Source organism: Muscardinus avellanarius, assembly GCF_963383645.1.
Source record: "Muscardinus avellanarius genome assembly, chromosome: 15".
Classification (NCBI taxonomy): domain Eukaryota; kingdom Metazoa; phylum Chordata; class Mammalia; order Rodentia; family Gliridae; genus Muscardinus; species Muscardinus avellanarius.
In genome coordinates this window covers 6,999,227-7,016,513 of record NC_137801.1, presented here as the reverse complement: position 1 = coordinate 7,016,513, position 17,287 = coordinate 6,999,227, and the positions used below count along the sequence as shown (strand labels likewise).

Here is a 17,287-nt window from a genome sequence, read left to right as displayed (position 1 = left end):
AAAAAAAATCAAGGCAACTGTGGACCTGTGACCTTTCCTACAAGCCCAGGTCAGCTGGATGCGGGACAAAGGTCACCACAGACTCTCCAAGCAGCCTCTGCAGAAACAGGAGCTGGGAAAGGCCGAGAAACGTGGGGAGAAGAGCCACCTCCACCCAAAACGTGGGACCCCACACCCACCCTGGCAATGCCACCTTGGAGCCCAGAGACTGTGGATGAGTTACCTTCCAGACCCCAGCACTCTTATCTGTAACATAACATCATAAGGGCCTCAGAGGCTGAGGCTACAGGAAAACCAGCAGGTGGATAGGTGAGAGGCACTCAGAGTCCAAAACCCAGCAGAGGCCACCTGGAATCCCAGTGCCTGGGAGGCTGAGATAGGAGAGTCGCAGGGTCGAAACCAGCCTCTGCCATTTAGCGAGCCCTGCGTCAACTTAGTGAGACCCTGTTCCAAAATAAAAGTAAATAAGTAAAAAGGGCTGGGGGTATAGATTGGAGATAGAATATCCCTGAGTTCAACCCCCAGTAACACACACACACACACACACACACACACACACACACACACACCAAAAGAACAACCAATCGCAGCAGGCGTTAGCTGGTCTCTAGGCAAGAGACCTCCACTGTCATCAAAAGCTGGTAGGGCAGGCGAGGCAGGATCTGGGAAGTTTCTGCAACTGTACTTGTCTTTATGATTTACAGTCCCCAAAAATGTAGGCTGAAAACCAGGGGCAAATCAAGAACCCCCAAACTAGTGCAGTGATTTCACAGACTCGCTAGATGGCCAAGTTACACGCAAGCTATCGGGGGAGGGGGCGTCCCTGAAGCAAAGAAACAGACAGAAGGTAGTTTCTCTCTGTGTGTCACCAACAGGTAGTTCTCGAGGAGCCTGGGCTGGAGTTCACCGGGCCTCCTGACCCCCCATCTGCCCACAGAGAGCCCCATCGCCCTGCCCTGCGAGCATCTGAGGCCCAGGAGGACTGCTGCACTACAGGCCACTGACAGTATAGGGCGGCTGCCATGGTAACCAGAGTCTTAACAACTCTGGCATTTCCACAACCTCTGATTGATCCAGGGCTCAAAATTAACATTACAATGAATCGGATATTTGCATTTAATTTATTTTAATTGGCTTTTACATAACAACCCTGTCTGGGTTTCACCCTTAATAACAACAGGGCCAGCGAGTTCTCCTCTCAACAGGGAGACCTGGAAAATGGCAAGACGCAGCTCACCCTTTTAAATGTTCATGATGGCAAAAATCCTCACCTGCATTTCTCCAGGTTCAGTGGGCTCGATTTTCTCTTTTTCCTGGAGAAGGATGTTGCCGTCCGTCCTTTAAACTGTGTGCTTGTGTATCACGTTTAAAAGTGAAAGACAAGAAAGATGAGAGCGTCCAAGGTGTCTCTGTGAAGTGGCCACAGTGGAATTAACGAGAAAACAGGGATATTTTTTTCCACTGAAGTCTCGGGAGTGCCGGCAAGGATCTCCGGGTGTAGTGGGCACTCCAGGAGTATTTGTGGGGTGAGCGGATGCAAGCTAAGTCCCACTACTCAGGTTAGTGTGCGTAAGCACCCAGCACGGCGCTGGTGGGGCCGTGGCTTTACTGTTCTCATTATAAGGCGGTGTATCCTTATCATACCTGGCTGAGGCAGGGCACGGGGTGGGGGCAGCTCCAGGGTAAGGGGGGAGGGGGAGGGTTCTCACTCGGTGCCTCTGTCTTGGGCACCCACAATTCTCTTCGCTCCATCTGCCCCCAGGGCCACATCCAAGCCCGAGGGAGACCAAAAGCGGAACAGAGGCAACTGGGATGATCTGTCCCTGCTCTCCCGAGGACTCTGTCTACTGGGAAGAAAGATACTATTTTTTTTTTTTTTTAGAAAATGCCACTTCCCCTGAGATGTGCTCCAACACTGATGTCACTTGTAAGCGCTCAGAGGACACCTGGGAAAGGGACCAGTCACTTGAGATGCCCTGTTTACTTCCTGAAGGATGACTGAATGCTCCCCAGGTGCAGAGGGAGTCAGGGATTCCCAGTGGAAGGGACCAGAGGGGTGCAAAGGTAATAAGGACCCGCCCATGAACAGAGTCCAACACGTCAGCCTGGGAGGCCTTAGCCCGGTGACCACCGCAGAGGCCAGCCTGGGGGATGGGGAGAAGTAGGGCAGAGAGGGGTTGGGACACCTCCCGGGCCTGCCCACGTGGGTGCTGAGCAGGCGGTGGTCTGTCTGGAGAGCTTGGGCATGACAGGTTCCGTGCCAGACATTCCATCCATGAGGAATGCATCTGGCTGCAAATAACATAAAATCCAACAAGTGGGGCTTAGACAAGAAAGAGTTTTCTTTGTCGTAAAATAAAACAACAGAGGTGGTGAGCCAGGGCTCAGGCAGCAGTTCCAGAGGCCATCAAGCACCCCAAGTTTTTCTGCTCATCTGTCTTAGCATGTGGATTTCAGCCTCAGAACTGAAAGAACTGCTGAATTACACCCGAATGATCCGCAGCTGCTCACTTCAGCTCCTTGTTTACCTTTCCTCTCTGGAGCCTGGTGCTGTGAGGCAAGAAGGCGCCGGCATGGTGTCTGCAGCTGCAATGTCTTCAGCCTCATGGTCACAAGAAGGCTGCCTCACTTCCAGAAATTACATTAGCTTTTCAAATAGAAAGAAGACGGATAGGTCAAAAGCCTTCGGCTCTTCATTTGGAAAGGGAAGCCCTTTCAGTCTGCCTTGTGCTAACCTCTCTTGGACAAAACTCCCCTGGCTGGGAGGTCAAGACCCATTTTCTCAGTTCTTGGGAGAAAGGCCTTTGCACTGGCCGTCCCCTGTGCCTGCCACCCCTTCTGCAGGCCTCCAGGCAGCCAGCACCTTCATTTCTTTCAAGTCTTTGCTCAAAGGTCACCTTCCCTGCGCATCTTCTGACCACCTATGTAAAGCTGTATTTCTCTACCTACCCCAGAGAGGTGTGAACATGTGACCATACAAAAACTTGTACACGAATGTTCCTAACAGCACCATTCACAGTGACTCAAAAGTGAAAACTACCCAAATGTTTGTCAACACATAAATGAACCAAAATGTGGTACGCCCGTGCAACGGAATATTATTTGGCAAAAGGCATGAAGTATGGATGTGTCTACGATGGAATATTATTCTGTTGCATAAAGGCATGAAGTATGGCTACGACTATATTAAAAATGAGTAAATTGTACATTTTAAAGTAGTGGCTTTTGCGACATGGGAATTATATCTTGCAGGCCTGAGTGGAAGAAGGGAAAGGGCTGGAGGCTTAGAATGCAAAGTTCCACAGAAGAGCCACAAGCCAAGTGGCAAGACAGTCATGTCCAGATGCGGGACACGGGGGCAGAGAGACTGGATGGTGACGCCCCGCGTTTATATGGCACCTGATGATATAGACATGGCTTAAGAACAGGTGTCACAGCAACGCTGCGGCATCGTTCCCACTTCACAGATAGCAGGCAGCACCTGTCAAAAGTGAGAGGGAGGCAGGGAATGGTGGCGCCTGCCTATAATCCTAGTATTTGCGAGGCTGAGAGAGGAGGAGCGCAGGTTCAAAGCCAGTCTCAGCAACATAGTGAGGAGGCTCTTAGCAACTGAGCGAGACCCTGTTTCCAAATAAAAATTAAAATAGGGCTGGAGGTGTACCTGGAGGTAGAATGCACCTGGGTTCCATCCCCAGTACCACACAGAAAAATAGATAAAGTGAGGTTGGGGTACAGCTCAGCTCTGGGTTCCAGCCCCAGCACCATTCCCTAGAAGCGAGAGTAGAACCATCACGGGGCAGGGATGGGGTGCTGTGTGGGCCTCAGGAACAGAGTCCACAGGGAGGTGCATTTTCCCTTCTTTTAGAAGGTCCATTCGCCACCCATTAGGCCACGAGGGTGTCAGCCCCCAGCAAGACACCTGGTCCTCCTGCAAGGTGGGCTTGGGGAAGGGGAGGGCATCTCTAATCCTCGAGGCACTTGAGGCCTGCGGTTTGTTCTTTCTTCCCCTTAGATGCAGCCTCCTCTGCTGCTAGGAGACCCAGCTCACCTGTCCAATGGCCGCAGACTTCTCCAGATGCCCACGTCCAACTCAGCCACTGACTTCCCTCCACATCCCTCTGCAGCCTTCTCAGCAGGTGACACCGAGCAGGCCAGCTGCAGGACAGGGGTGCAGTGCCGCTCGCTGCCTTTGCTGCTGAAGGGGCTGCAAAGAGGGGTTCCCAGTGGGGCCCCAGGGTCGACATCTCTCACACTCCACTGCTGATGTCACAGGATGCAGTTCTGGGGGGCTGGACGATGTGGAGCCAGGTCAGTGAAAGGAGAATGGACAGAGCCAATAATGCCCAGAGCTCTCTGTAGCCGACTGCCAAGGGCCGCCTTCAGAAACCCTGGAATGGAGTGCACCCAGGAAGAGGCCTGAGCGAGATCGCTTTCGTGGCCACCAGCATCAGAAGGAAAATAATGGAGAGCTGTTAGTTACAGTTAGAAAAGGGCTATGAGCAGCAACAGACCAAGCCAGGCAGCTGTATCACCCGCCGAGGAGGCCCAGGCCCGGTCGCCCCACGGCAGGGACAAGAGAGGCTGCCGCCGCAGGAGGGGCCACCCTCATTCACTTGGTCTGCAATTGCTGGGTTTGGGTCTTAAATGTCCCCCAAGCCAGGCGTGGTGGCGCACGCTTGTAATCCCCGCACTTGGGAGGCTGAGACGGGAGGATCGCGCAGGTTCGAAGCCAGCCTCAGCTGGCTTAAGAGACCCTGTCTCCAAATAAAATCTAAAATAGGTCTGAGAGTATAGCCCAGAGGTAGAGGGCCCCTGGGTTCTATCCCCAGTACTACCAAAAAAAAAAAAAAAATGTCCCCCAAGCCCATAAGCAAAGGCTCAGCCCTTAGTCTGTGTCGCTAATAGGAGGTGGTGAAACCTTTGGGAGATGGGCCCTCATGGAGAGAAGGCAGGTCAAGGGGACACTGGGAGCCTGGCCTCTTCCTGCCGTTCTTTGTGCTCCCCAACATCATGAGGCAAACAGGCCTCTCTAACAAGCACTCCTGCCATGACACACTGTGCTGTCCCAGGGCCGAAGACACAGGGCCAAGCCACCGTGGAGTGACACTCCGAAACTATGAGCCAGTATAAACCTCTTCTCCCTGTAACTTTTACCTCAGGCATTTTGTCCTAGCAACGGAAAGCTGACTAACACAGGGATCGTGTCTATCACACGAGCCCCAGCAGTCAAGCTCCAATGGTACCTCAGGGCCCAGATCAAGGCTTAGCATACAACACATAATTGTTAACTAATCTGTTGAATTCTAAAGGATAATCATCATTCCCACTAAAGAAGCATTCCTGGCTTTATTAAAAGATCTTATTGTTTTCGATCGATAGTCCCCCTGCACTTCCCTGTTTTTGGCAGGGAAAGGAAGACCTAAGCTGCATTAATAATTAAGGGAAACAGAACTGAGGGCAAAATTCTTTTTTTTTTTTTTTTTTTTTTGGTGGTACTGGGGTTCCTGGAAGCCCTTCTACCTCTGGGCTACACTCCCAGACCTATTTTTTTTTACATTTTTATTTGGAAACAGGGTCTCCTAAGCCAGCGCACGTGGCTGGCTTCGAACCTGCGCGATCCTTCTGTCTCCGCCTCCCAAGCGCGGGGATTACAAGCGTGTGCCACCACGCCCGGCAAGGGCAAAATTCTTTCAGAAATCACAATCTAAGACAACTAATGCACCTGACCTCTGTTTAGAAAAACTTGATTCATGCACATTTTTTTTTCTTTTCTTTCTTTCTTTTTTCTTTCTTTCTTTTTTTTTTTTTTTTTTTTTTTTTGGCAGATTAACACTTAAAATGAAGCTTATTCCTTTTCCAGGACAACATTCCTCGCATACCCAGGAAACCACGGTGACACACCTGGTCTCCATGGCAACCTACCTGTCTTCAGTGATAGACAAACATGCATCCTGCCTCAGTGTTGGATCCTGGGATAACCCAAGGACCCAGCGTTTGAAAGAACAATTTCTGAATACGGAAGCCACATCAATTTTTTTAAATGTGGTTCCCTGATGGTGAAGAGCCTGGAATTATGTGCCAGATGTGATGGAATTTCACTGGCGATTGCAATTTTCTTCTTCCAGATCATAAATACAGATAGTGAACTATAAAGGCATGATCTGTTAAACATCTAATCCAAGAAGCTATACGCCGTCACAGAGCTGGTAGCAAAAGCAACCTCGGGTTTCCCTCATTTGATCACAGTGTTACTTGCCTGGATGAGGCCCAGCCCTTGGCATCTCTCTCCCTCATTCACCCTGAAATTAATCTTTTATATTAGCCAATTTCTCTGATGGCTGGCCTCGTCTTCATAACTTTCCATTGCTGACTCAATCTCCTGGACTGAGGCAGATGAAGCCTCTGAAATACGATGGGGGTAACATCCTTTAGAGAGCTGCCTCTGAAAGTCAGGCAAGGCCCTAATGAGGGCTGCGATGGCCCTGCTTCCCAGCCAGCAAATAAACACGGTCGAGCCAGCCCCAACTGATGGCTGAGTCACAGGGAGAGGAGGAAGGCTCCTCACCAGGAGGCTCCGACTCACGGGGCTGGAGACCAGCAGGACAGTTCTCTGGGGTTCGTGGAGGGGGGTCAGGGAGGGGTACAGGAGAGGTTATTTTCAGAAAGGAAGCTGGATCACATTAGCCAGAGAAACAGAGAAGAGCTGATGTCCAGAAAAGCAGGAGCAATTTAAGTGCCGGCAGGGGCTAGCAGGACCAGGACATTAGACCACCACATTAAAAGACCCCGAAGCAAGAGCCCAGAAGCCTCCTTCCAGCTCCAGAAACAAACGAGTGCCCAAATTCAGGCAAACAGAAAGGAAGCCTGGATCGTGAGCCAGCTCCGCACGCTCCCACACTGAAACGAGAAACTTCTCAGAAGACTCAGAACATTTCTCTTTATCTCCAGTTAATTCACTGGCTCGGTATTGAATTTAGATTCAATTAACCAATTCTAATGATGCATTGTGATAAATTTCCATTAATTCAAATAATCACAAGTGTGGAAGCTGTGGGTTCCAGGCAGTCTGAGGATAACAGAGGAAGTCTGCTCAGCAAATTAAGATAAGTAAGGGACCGGGGTAAACAAGGAGCAGTATTTGGGGTTCCCTCTGAAACCATTTTTCTTTCTAATTGCAAAAATAATACATTGGAAAACTCAAATTGTATAGACGTATGAAAAAAAAAAATCAGGAAAGACAAATCGCCAAGATCCCATTAGATTTAACCATGACTAACAGTTCAGTTTATTTCCATCTTTTTTTGTCCCTTCGTCACCAAAACATAAGTCAAATAAAACAGTCTATGTAATTCTATATTATGCTCCCAACCCTATACTTAGCAGAAGTGCTTAAACTGCTGTTTTCCAACCCCTTTAACTAATTCTTATGAGCCTACTACCACTAATAGACTAATTTCAAAAGAATTCTGAGGAATTCACTAAAAAGACCAATTTGTGGCAAAAACTAGCCAGTAGTTTGTATTATTCAATGTACTTTTGTCTGAAGATTCTTGCCCTCTACAATACTTCCTGGTGCTGACTTTTCTCTGATTTGCAATTAGCCAAAACAAGGCGCTCAGGCTGTGTCTCTGATAATCAGCGCTAGAACTTCTCGAGAACATAAGAACCTGAGGATCGCTATAACCAGGAAGGTGACGAGCTCCGCGGTGGCTTTTCTTGCTAGAGCATCCTCCTAGGAACAGTAAGACGTACACCGCTTCTAAGTAGGGTCTGGACCCTAAGGACTGAGCCCAGCCAGCCTGCCTCGGTGCTCCCACTGCAACTGTCCCACCAAAGTCATTTGCCTCCAGCTCCATCTCCGTCAGCCATGGGCCCCTGCCTTCTTGATCTCAGATCTCTTCGGCACAGAAAGTTGAAAGGAAAGGCCTAGAGGTGAGATGAGCAGAAGAAAGAGCACACAGAGTTTACCAGCCTAGACGGCGCCCCCAACACCGCCTCCTGATCATCTGTGCTTTGGAAGCACCCTACCATGCAAATTTACGTTTCTCAACCTCGTTCCAGCGTTGTACAGCTGACAGAGGATTTAGAAGTTAGCTAAGCACTAAGCCCCATTTGATAAATGAGGAAGCTAAAATCTGGAGAGGAAGCAGTCCCTATGCCAAGTCAAAACCAGGCATTAATAACGGGAAGCCCGATGGCTTCCAGATCGCTGTGCTACAATTTTAACAAATGCATCGAACAGTCGCCCTTCAGTGACGTGCGTAGACACCTCCACCAGTACATCGACCTCGCCGCACAGGCCCGAAGCCCTTTAGACAAACGTCAAGAGTTTAAATCCTTCGATGCACCCACCATCCTACAGATGTGGTAGTTCAGCCACACAGCTGGGCGCTCATTGTGTCCCATACTGTGGACCAGGAGCGGAGAGTCACTGAGGAGAAACCCACAGGCTCCTACCTGCAGAGGCCCGTTGTTTGGAAGACGCGGACAAGCAGGATGCCCAAGCAGAAAGGTCAGGCTCCACCCAGAATAATTTGTCCTCCCTGGAGGGGCAAAGGAGAGCAACACAGAGGGAGTGACCCTGGCTGACTGCCAGCCCTGAAAGAATGGGCGAGACTTTCCCAGAAGCTTCCAGATCAGTACTTCCCATGTGCCACTTTCAGAATTACATGCCACCATCCATCCATTTTGAGTTCTCTACCTACCGTCATCCTGTCCTAACTTCAATCATTACCATCCCTTAAGTAGCAGGAAGCTTGCAAAAGAATTTAACTTGGCCGAGATGGGCTATGCGACACAATGGCCCAAAGGTTGGGAATTAATGCTGAGACTGGGTGATGAGGGCGGTGGTAGTGATGGTGGTGATGATGATGGCGATGGTGGTGATGCTGGTCATGGTGGTGATGCTGGTGATGCTAATAGTGATCTCATGGTAATGCTGATGATAGTGGTGATTATGGGGATGGTGCTGATGATAGTGATTGTGAAGATGTTGTCCTGGGGAGTCAGCACCTGGCCCAAGAAAAGCCACAGGGGAAGAAGCTATGGGCCTCAGTGAGACCTTCACGTTACTTGGGGGACCCTGGCTGAGTGAACCTGGAATTCCTTTTTTGACCTACACTTCCTCTCGCTCTCACTAACTGTGTCTGGTGGAAATAATTCCCTAATGCATAAGTGTCCCCTGACAGTGAACTCCAGGGACCATCAGCCAGGCACACTGCCTTTAGAGCCAGCCATAGCGTACCACCAGGAACAAACGCTAACAGTGGCAACTCTCCATCCCTATTTTCAGAATGAGGGTGAAGTCATTCCCCCCAGACAACCCAGAGCTCTGGCACGAGGGACAGCAGACCTTGGCCCCTTGGCACCTACCAAAGGTCTGCTTCTACTTTCGCTGAGTAGGAAAAGGTTATCCGAAGAAGCCAAAGCAGCTGCCATGTTTCACAACCCGCCACTGAGGCCAAGGTCCCGCCAGGGTCCACACAGCACAGCTGAAGGGTTTTTAAGGAAGCACATCCCTACTACTGCCACAGCACACCTTGGTGAGGGCTGGGAGGCGGGCATCCCATGTTCAACCGGAAGTGTCTCTCCAGCAACATGTGGTAAATATGCCTTAAAAACAGCCATACGCAATAAACACTTCATAATACCGGCAATATGAGGGGTGTGTGTGTGTGTGTGTGTGTGTGTGTGTAACACCGGTGATTGATTTTAAGAGGTTCTTACTCGGCTCCAAAAACAGATTCCAGGGCAGCAAATGGAAGACAAGGAAGTAATGGGGAAAGGTGGGGACCGGCGTCATTTCTGTCTTCAGGAAACGTCTGTTAAATGTACAGAGAGAAAGCAGAGAGCTGAACATTTTGTTGCCAGAGGGGAATGAAGGCGCTGTCATCCGTACGTGCTCGGCTCAGGATGGAGACTGCGAATGTCCCCCGCGGCCTCTTCCAGCTAGCACGCTCAATAAACGCTTTCCAAGCACTCCCCAGAGGCAGGGTCAAGAGGTCCAGGCCTGGCGATGTCTCAGGAATAATAACCTGCAGGTCTCTGTGTTACCCTCAAGTTCAGGGTGACCATGGCTGTGTCAGGACCCCTGGGAGATGCTTCCCAGAAGGTTTTATTCTGGAGAGATCCAAAATGGCAGCTCTCCAAAGCCCAAGCCGTGGCTCTCGCTGGCTGCCTTCCGGAAGCTTCCCATGCACACCTGTCAGGGGCTTGGAACCTGAGTTTGAAAAGGAATACTCAGAGGAGAGACGGCCATCCGAGAAGGTTTCGCAGTGGCGTGGCACCGCCCTTAATGCACACCGGTGGCCAGCCACACTGCCCTTGATGCTCAGGTGGGCCTAGAGGCCCTTCCTGCACAGGGGCACAAAGCCACAGAGTCGTCCAGCTGATGAGTGACGGAGCAGAGACTACGATTCAAACCCAGGCTGCCTGGTCCTGATACCCAGACCATTTCCTGAGATATTTTACAAATGAGGGCATAACAACTCTGATCCTGCAGGGGGAAAAAAAAGCTCTCACCCATTCACCATGAAAGTTCACAATGTCAGGGAGCGAGAAACCACCTGTGGCCTGGTGTTCTGCACACAAGGCATTCTGTGCCTGAGCCCTTCACAGGCGTGCCTGGGAAGCTTCCGACCTCCTTGGGATGTGGCGGGCATGCCATTTCTGCACCTCAGCTTGGGTACCTGTCAAATTGGGCCTCATCCTCTGCTAGTTTGCTCCAAGCCCAAAATGCAAGGAGAGCCAGGTAAGGTGGCGCACGCTTATAATCCCAGTACTTGGGAGTCTGAGACAGGAGGATCGCTCAGGTTCGAAGTCAGCCTCAGCAGTTTAGTGAGGCTCTCAGCAATTTAGTGAGACCCTGTTTCCAAATAAAATATAAAATAGGTCTAGGAGTGTAGCCCAGACGTAGAAAAGTCCCTGAGTTCTGTCCCGCGTCCCTGCATTGGACCAGGCCTCCCCAGCCATTTACCAGGAGACATGGAGGCATTCTGTCTCTTTGATTATAGAACAGATATGGAGGCACATAAAGACATAAAGGAGGTGGTGTGTACCACTCATGCCCTGAAAGGTGCTCCCACACCATAGGAAGGAATGACAGTATTTATATAGGAAAAACTGAGTATTGGCCCAGTCCTGGCCATAGAAGAGCTCATTACAGCCAAAATAGGGCAGAGAGAAAGTGACCTGGTTTAATTCTTGGTTCTAGTACTTTCCGCTGATGGACAGCCTCAGGCTGTTTCCTTTGCTCTGGGCCTCAAGTTTTTTATTTTTAAAAAAGATGAGTTTTATGCCATCTGCCGCACACATTCTTGGAGCAACAAGATAATCCACGCAGCAGGACCGCACACCACCGGACACCTTACACACCCTGTACTCCAAATGTCAGCACTCTTTCGTGTACTCGGGACTTGGACAAAATAAAGGGGAGACTAAGCACCTCCAGTTGTCCCCGCCAGCATGCCTGGGGTATACCGTAGGCGCCAATGCTGCGCTGGGTGCAGGCAGAGGCGACCAGCAAGGATGCTCAGATTCCTGTGGGGAGATGGACAAGCGCTCGCCTTCCTTGGTCAGCGCTGAGTGAGAAATCAGTCCTGCCTTAAAGACTCTAGGAAGGGCTCACAGGGGCTGCCGGAGCCCCATCCAGGGAGGGGCAGGAGGCCGGGAAGGCAAGTCCAAGGAGTAGAGGGCTGATCAGCCAGCGCTGCCTGGGGCCAGAAAGCAGCTGCAAAGAGGAACAGAGGCATCCTCCCCAGATGATGGGAACGTCCTAAAACAAGATTATGATGACAGCGGCATAACTCTGGAAATGTACTGCAAGGCACTAGCTGAATACTTAAAATGAGTATGCTTGATACAATATAAATTACTGTATATCTTGATATTAATGCTAATTTTAAGAAAGGGGGGATAAACAAGTGTCTTGTAGATAAAGAAATCAAGGTGGGAGAAAAAACAGAAAGGCCCAGCCCCTGCACTGCCCACCCCTCTACCAGGGGTCCGCTCAGGTGTCTCTTGAGGAAACCCTGAGCCCAGGACCAGTCTCCCCTGTGTGGCTCCTGTGCTCTGAGGGCTTGCTGATGACCTAGCTCCCCGGCCAGCAGCCCAAGACCTTAAACCTGGCACCAGCAGCAGGCAAGCCCCTGCCCAGCTCTCCCAGAGCCCCGCCTGGAGTCCAGGTCACCACAGACATCAGTGTCAAAAACACCACTCGCTAAGAAAAAAGCAGGGAGTGGTCCGGAGAAGGCGGGAAAAGGTTTGATGATGGCATTGGTGTTTTCCAGCTGTGGGCTGCTGCCAGCCTGGCTGCAGTAGGGGGCTGGAAGCCAAGCTCCAGGTTGGTGCTGCTGGGGCTCCGCTGCAGGGGAAGAGGGGGCAGGGGGCCAGGGAGCACTAACTGGGTCAGGTGGGTGTGATGAGGGAGAGGAAAGAGCCCAGACATCCTGAGCGTTCTAGCCCTAACACATGGGTCAGTGAGACTCTGCCGTCAGAACAGGAAGGCGATGCCATTTCTACAGGAGAGGAGGGTCTTGGGTCCGTGTGATACGCAGCTCCGCAGGCACCTGTCACGCCATCCTGGAAGACAGCGTTGGGTTCCAGGATGGGGAGAGGGTAGGCTGCGGTGCCATGCGCAGACGTGAGCGCAGGTGAGCTAGCTGCGGCACCTGCTCGGGTGAAGCACACTGTGCTCCAGAGATGCACGGGGATGAAGGAGACTGAGAACAAGGAGAGATTTCAACCAGGGCCAAGGGTGGACCTCTAGAGGGTACCCCCAAAGCCCTCCTCCTCGGTTCAGGCTCAGGGCAATCTAAACAGGGAGTATTTAACAGCCTGTCGCAGGCTCCCAGGAGAAGAGGCCTCAGCTCACAGGGCAGGTAGGGCTAAGTGGGCACCTCCCCAGACTCCCAGCTTCCTGCCGACCTGGGTTGTACCTCTAGCAATAAAACCCAAATATGGTGTCCAGAAAACACGCCGCCGGATGAGCAGGCGCTGGGGGTGTGCTAGGCTTATTAAGAAAAAGAGGCCCAAGACCCCTCCTCCCACTCTGATGCTGGAGGGGAGGGTGGCCATCGAGGTGGGGGGCAGAGAAAGCTGTGCCTAGAGCTAGTCATGGCTCATAAATGCAGAGATGTAAAGTTTTGCCTCTGAAATCCAATTTTACTGAAACAACAAGGCCAAGATAGGGCTCTCTACAGGATTTACTATGCTTTGCAGAGTAACTATATACATATTGTCTTTAGACAATATACATATGTAAATATATACATATACATACATATTGTCTTTAGACTTGTGCCTTGCTCTTTGGTACCTAAGAAATGTTCCACCTGTCAAACTGTATTGATTACCAGAAATTCTATTACTACTCACACCGCTAGAGCCCAAAGTGATTTGAAAGAAATATATATTTTTCCCCTCATAGAGCCAAGCAGCACTAAGGAAGTTCCTAAGCCCATCCTGAAATCTCTGTAAATCTCCATATACAATTACCCTCTGTCTTCTTCCGATTAGAAACTTTACCCGAAGAGAACAGAACAGGAGCCACATGAGATTCCCAGACACACAGCCTTCCGTGAAACCAGAAAACGGTGAAGAAACCCGATGAGTCTGAGAAAACGGGGAGCCCCAAAGTGGAGCAGGATAAACGTCTTCAAGTGTCTGCTCACCCGGACTCCACACACACCTTCCCTCCCTCCCCTAGCTCAACGACATCAGATGCTGTCAAACTAGCAAAATACACATAATCCCCCTCAAGCCTAGGCTGGCCACCGGTACACTGGAAGCATTCTCCCGCAGCAAACAAGCATGGTTTAGGGCTTTGGGGAATGCAAAATCCTAATACAAACCAGATTCCAACCCAGATAAAAATTGAGCTGCCAAGTAGCTTAATCTTCAGTACCAAATAAACTCTGCAGAGCTCCCTGTTAGTACCTGGATTATCACTGGTTCATGAGCGAGCTTGGAACTCTGCACTGATGAGCAACAAATATGTGGTCTTAGAATAATTTTGGCAGAAAGACATATTAAATAACCGGGATAGAGGACTCCCCACGCAGACACTCAATAGGGTACTGGAGACAGAAATGCCTGGTACTGACTGTGTGGTAACCCTGGGAAATGTGCCCGCAGAACACTGAGGGCAGGAGGCGTGGGTACCACCACCCAGCCTTAAAACTCCTGACAGTGCCACGGAGAGATGGAGCTAGGTGAGCCCACTCCTTCTCCTGTGATGGCTGGGATTTCTACTTCCGCACAACTCTGTGGGCAGAAGAGGGGACTGAGATCATCTCTGAGGCAATTTATTCAAGTGGTTTTATTTCTCTTAGAATCTCTCTCTCTCTAGGAGGGCTCGTTGGAAATGAATGGGTCCTTGGCCAGAGTTTGGGCAAATCTCTGTTCTTCTTGCGTTTTTACTTGTTCTGGTTTCTCCGTGGATCCAAGAACTTTCTGGGCACCTGATTCCAAAAGCCGTGACTCTCAAACTGACCTTGCACATCATCAGTTACATTCAACCTGAAAAACAGCGGCAGGGCCCCGAAGGGAGCAGGGAGGCTAGAGAGAAGCAGTACATCCCGCACGACTGGGAGAGGCAGAGCCCCTGGGCCTTCCCTCTGGCACATTATCCAATAAAACCTCAAGAGCTCAGTAATTACAGACGCTTTCAAAAGTGAAACAGAAATAGATCTGGGGCCAAAACACTGGTTTGCTTGAGACAAAGGGCTGGCTCTAACTAGAAAAACAAAACAAAACAGCTTTTTAGTTGGTCTTCTGAGCTGAGGAAGCCAGATTGATTTTTTTTAAATCATTATAGAATCTGATTATGGGAAAAAGAGTAGGATTCAGATCAAAAGCCCTTTGCTCCTCTCTAGGATATATAGAAATCATTTGATGAAATGCAAAAGGGGCAGAACTCTAACTGAGCCCCTGACAACATGTCAGGACCAAAAATCAGCTGTGAGGTCCCCGGAGACAGCCACCCACCCACCCCCCAGACCAAAAGACTCAAACCAGAGGTTTCTTTCCCGGTGTGTGGAAGGCTGCAAGCACTTCAGCTCCTTGGGGAGCGCAAGCCAGGAGCATCTGGGATTTGGGAGACACCTCAAAGACAGCCAGGCCTGGCACCCTCCCGGCCCATTCCAACCTCGGCTCCATTTTGAGACACGGACAAGGTCTGATGCTCCCCTGCTTTGGTGCTTTCAGACAGGGAAGAGTCCTGAGAGGAAGCAGCCAGGGCGCTGCAGGGAAGGGGCCCGGGCTCCAGCCGAGGGTGGCAGGGAGGGCAGCCCACAGGTGCCTTGCTGGCTCTGAGCAAGCGCCCAGGTGAGGTCTGGAGGGCGTTCCCCGGAATGGACGCTGTAAGGACAGCGTGCTGCCCATTCAGTGTCGTTCAATATTTCGAGTGCTAGAGTTTAAAACTAAATGTTTTAAAAATTAAGGTGTGGGACCAGAAGAAAGGGTCCCGCAGCCACCTGGGCCAAGCGCATCAGGCTGGCTGCACGGGAACGGGAAGGGAGGGCTCCGGGCTGGGGCTGGAGGCTGTCCAATGCCGAGGCTCACGGCAGGGCTGCATTGTGGCAAACACCTCCTCCGGGTGAACTTGGTATTGGCCAGAAGGAAAGAAGGTGGCCTTCGCCATGACCAGGCCAAGCGGGATCCCCCGGGAGCCTCAGATCCGCGTCTACCCGGAGCAGCACCTTCACACTTAATCCATGAGCTGCTTCCCCCAGGAACTGGGCACTTGTTGAGCATTAAGGCTCCCACGCCGCACGCGCTGCCTTCTGGCCAGGAGAGGGACCCCGGCGAGAGCGCTGGAGCCTTCGGGGCTGGAGACCGCAGGCGCGGGGCGCGCTCCCGCACACCCGGAGGAGGCGGTGCGCCAGCAGCCTAACTTTCTCCAATCTCCACGCTTCGCTGTTAAGTTAGGGCCGGGAAGGAGGCACAAACCACGGCGGGAGAAAAAACGTTCGCGCCTCGCCCACGGTAAGGAGAAAATTAAGAAGCGGGAGAGGCCAATCCAATGGACAGGGCACCTACTACGTGCCGGGCACGGGACCAAGGGCTACCTATCTTTGGTGCCTTTCCATCTAACCGCCACGACAGCCCCTGACGGAGGAGCAACCCGCGCCTCGCGAAGGAGGGGCACCTGCCCAGGTCGCGGCGCCGCCGGTCAAGGCGAAGTCCAGGCTCCCACCGTTCCCATCCCCCACGGCCGGGACCCCGCCCTCGGGCTCGCGGAGCCCACGGGGGCGCACGGACCTGCCCCGGGCGGGGCCGGCGCTGCCCCGGGGGGGTCCCAGCCTCCCGGGGGTCCCGGCCGCGGGGACCCGGCGCCCGCGCTTCCGGCCGGCCGCCCACGCCCCCTCCCGCCACCGGCTCGCCCGCGAACCCGGCCCGGCGCCCGCGCGACCCACAAACGCAGCCCGGAAAGGTGCTGCCCAAGAACGCACGCCGCGGCCGCGCACACCCGGCGGCGCCGCACGCGGAGCCCAGGGCCGCGCACGCCGGCCCGCCGCCCCAGCCGCGAGCCCCGCGCCGCCTACCCGCTCCGCAGGACGGCCGCCGGCCCCCGGCCAAGTTCCGCGCCCGCGGCGGCGCCTAGGAGCGCGGGCTTCCGAGCGCCCGCGGTGCGCTCATCGCCGCCGGGACACAAGAGGAAGCCGCGGCCGCGGGAGCGAGGTGTGGGCGCCGCCGCCGCTCCGCCGCCCGCCGCCGCCGCCAGCCCGCGAACGAAGGGACGCGCGGGCGGGGCGCGGCGGGGGCGGGCGCCCAAGTTTCCTGCGGGCCCGCCCACCGGTGGCCACGCCCCCGTCTTGGGCCCGCCCACTCGGCCGCAGTGCGGCCACGCCCCCGTCTGAAGCCACGCCCCCTGCTGGGCCTGCGGCTCCCGGCCCGAGCCCTAACCCTTCTGGCCCCGGCCATCTACCGCGACCGAGACTGTCCCACCCCAGGAGGAATTGGGGGTGGGGCGCGGGGCGGGGCCTAGTGCTGGCCCCGCCCCTGCCCCTTGGCCTCTGGCCTGCGGGTGTGGGAGAGGCGGAGAGGCGGCTCCCGGGAGGGGCGGGCCCTGCGCGCCGGCCCCCGCCCCGGGGTCCTCCGCAGGAAGTGCGGCCCGGGTGGCCTGGGGAGAAGAGGCCGGGGCGCCCCCGCACCCGCCGGGCCCCCTCCCCTCCCACCTCCAGGCCGAGTGCAGCTGCTGCCCACCCTCTGGTGCTGTGCCGTGCCCAGCCGGGAGGCGGGAGACCTGCGTGCCAGCTCGCACCTGCACCTCGGCCAACTCAGCTGG

General features: G+C 53.2%; 1 protein-coding gene across 1 annotated transcript in view; it reads right to left on the bottom strand.

Annotated features, from left to right (window-relative positions):
- Nucleotides 1-16,666, bottom strand: part of HPCAL1 (hippocalcin like 1) — a gene marked incomplete at its 3' end in the record, with an annotated part of 100,862 nt that extends 84,196 nt beyond the window's left edge. The window contains exon 1 of the mRNA XM_080711171.1: nt 16,545-16,666. The remainder of the gene's footprint in view (nt 1-16,544) is intronic.
- Nucleotides 16,667-17,287: the final 621 nt, after the last annotated feature.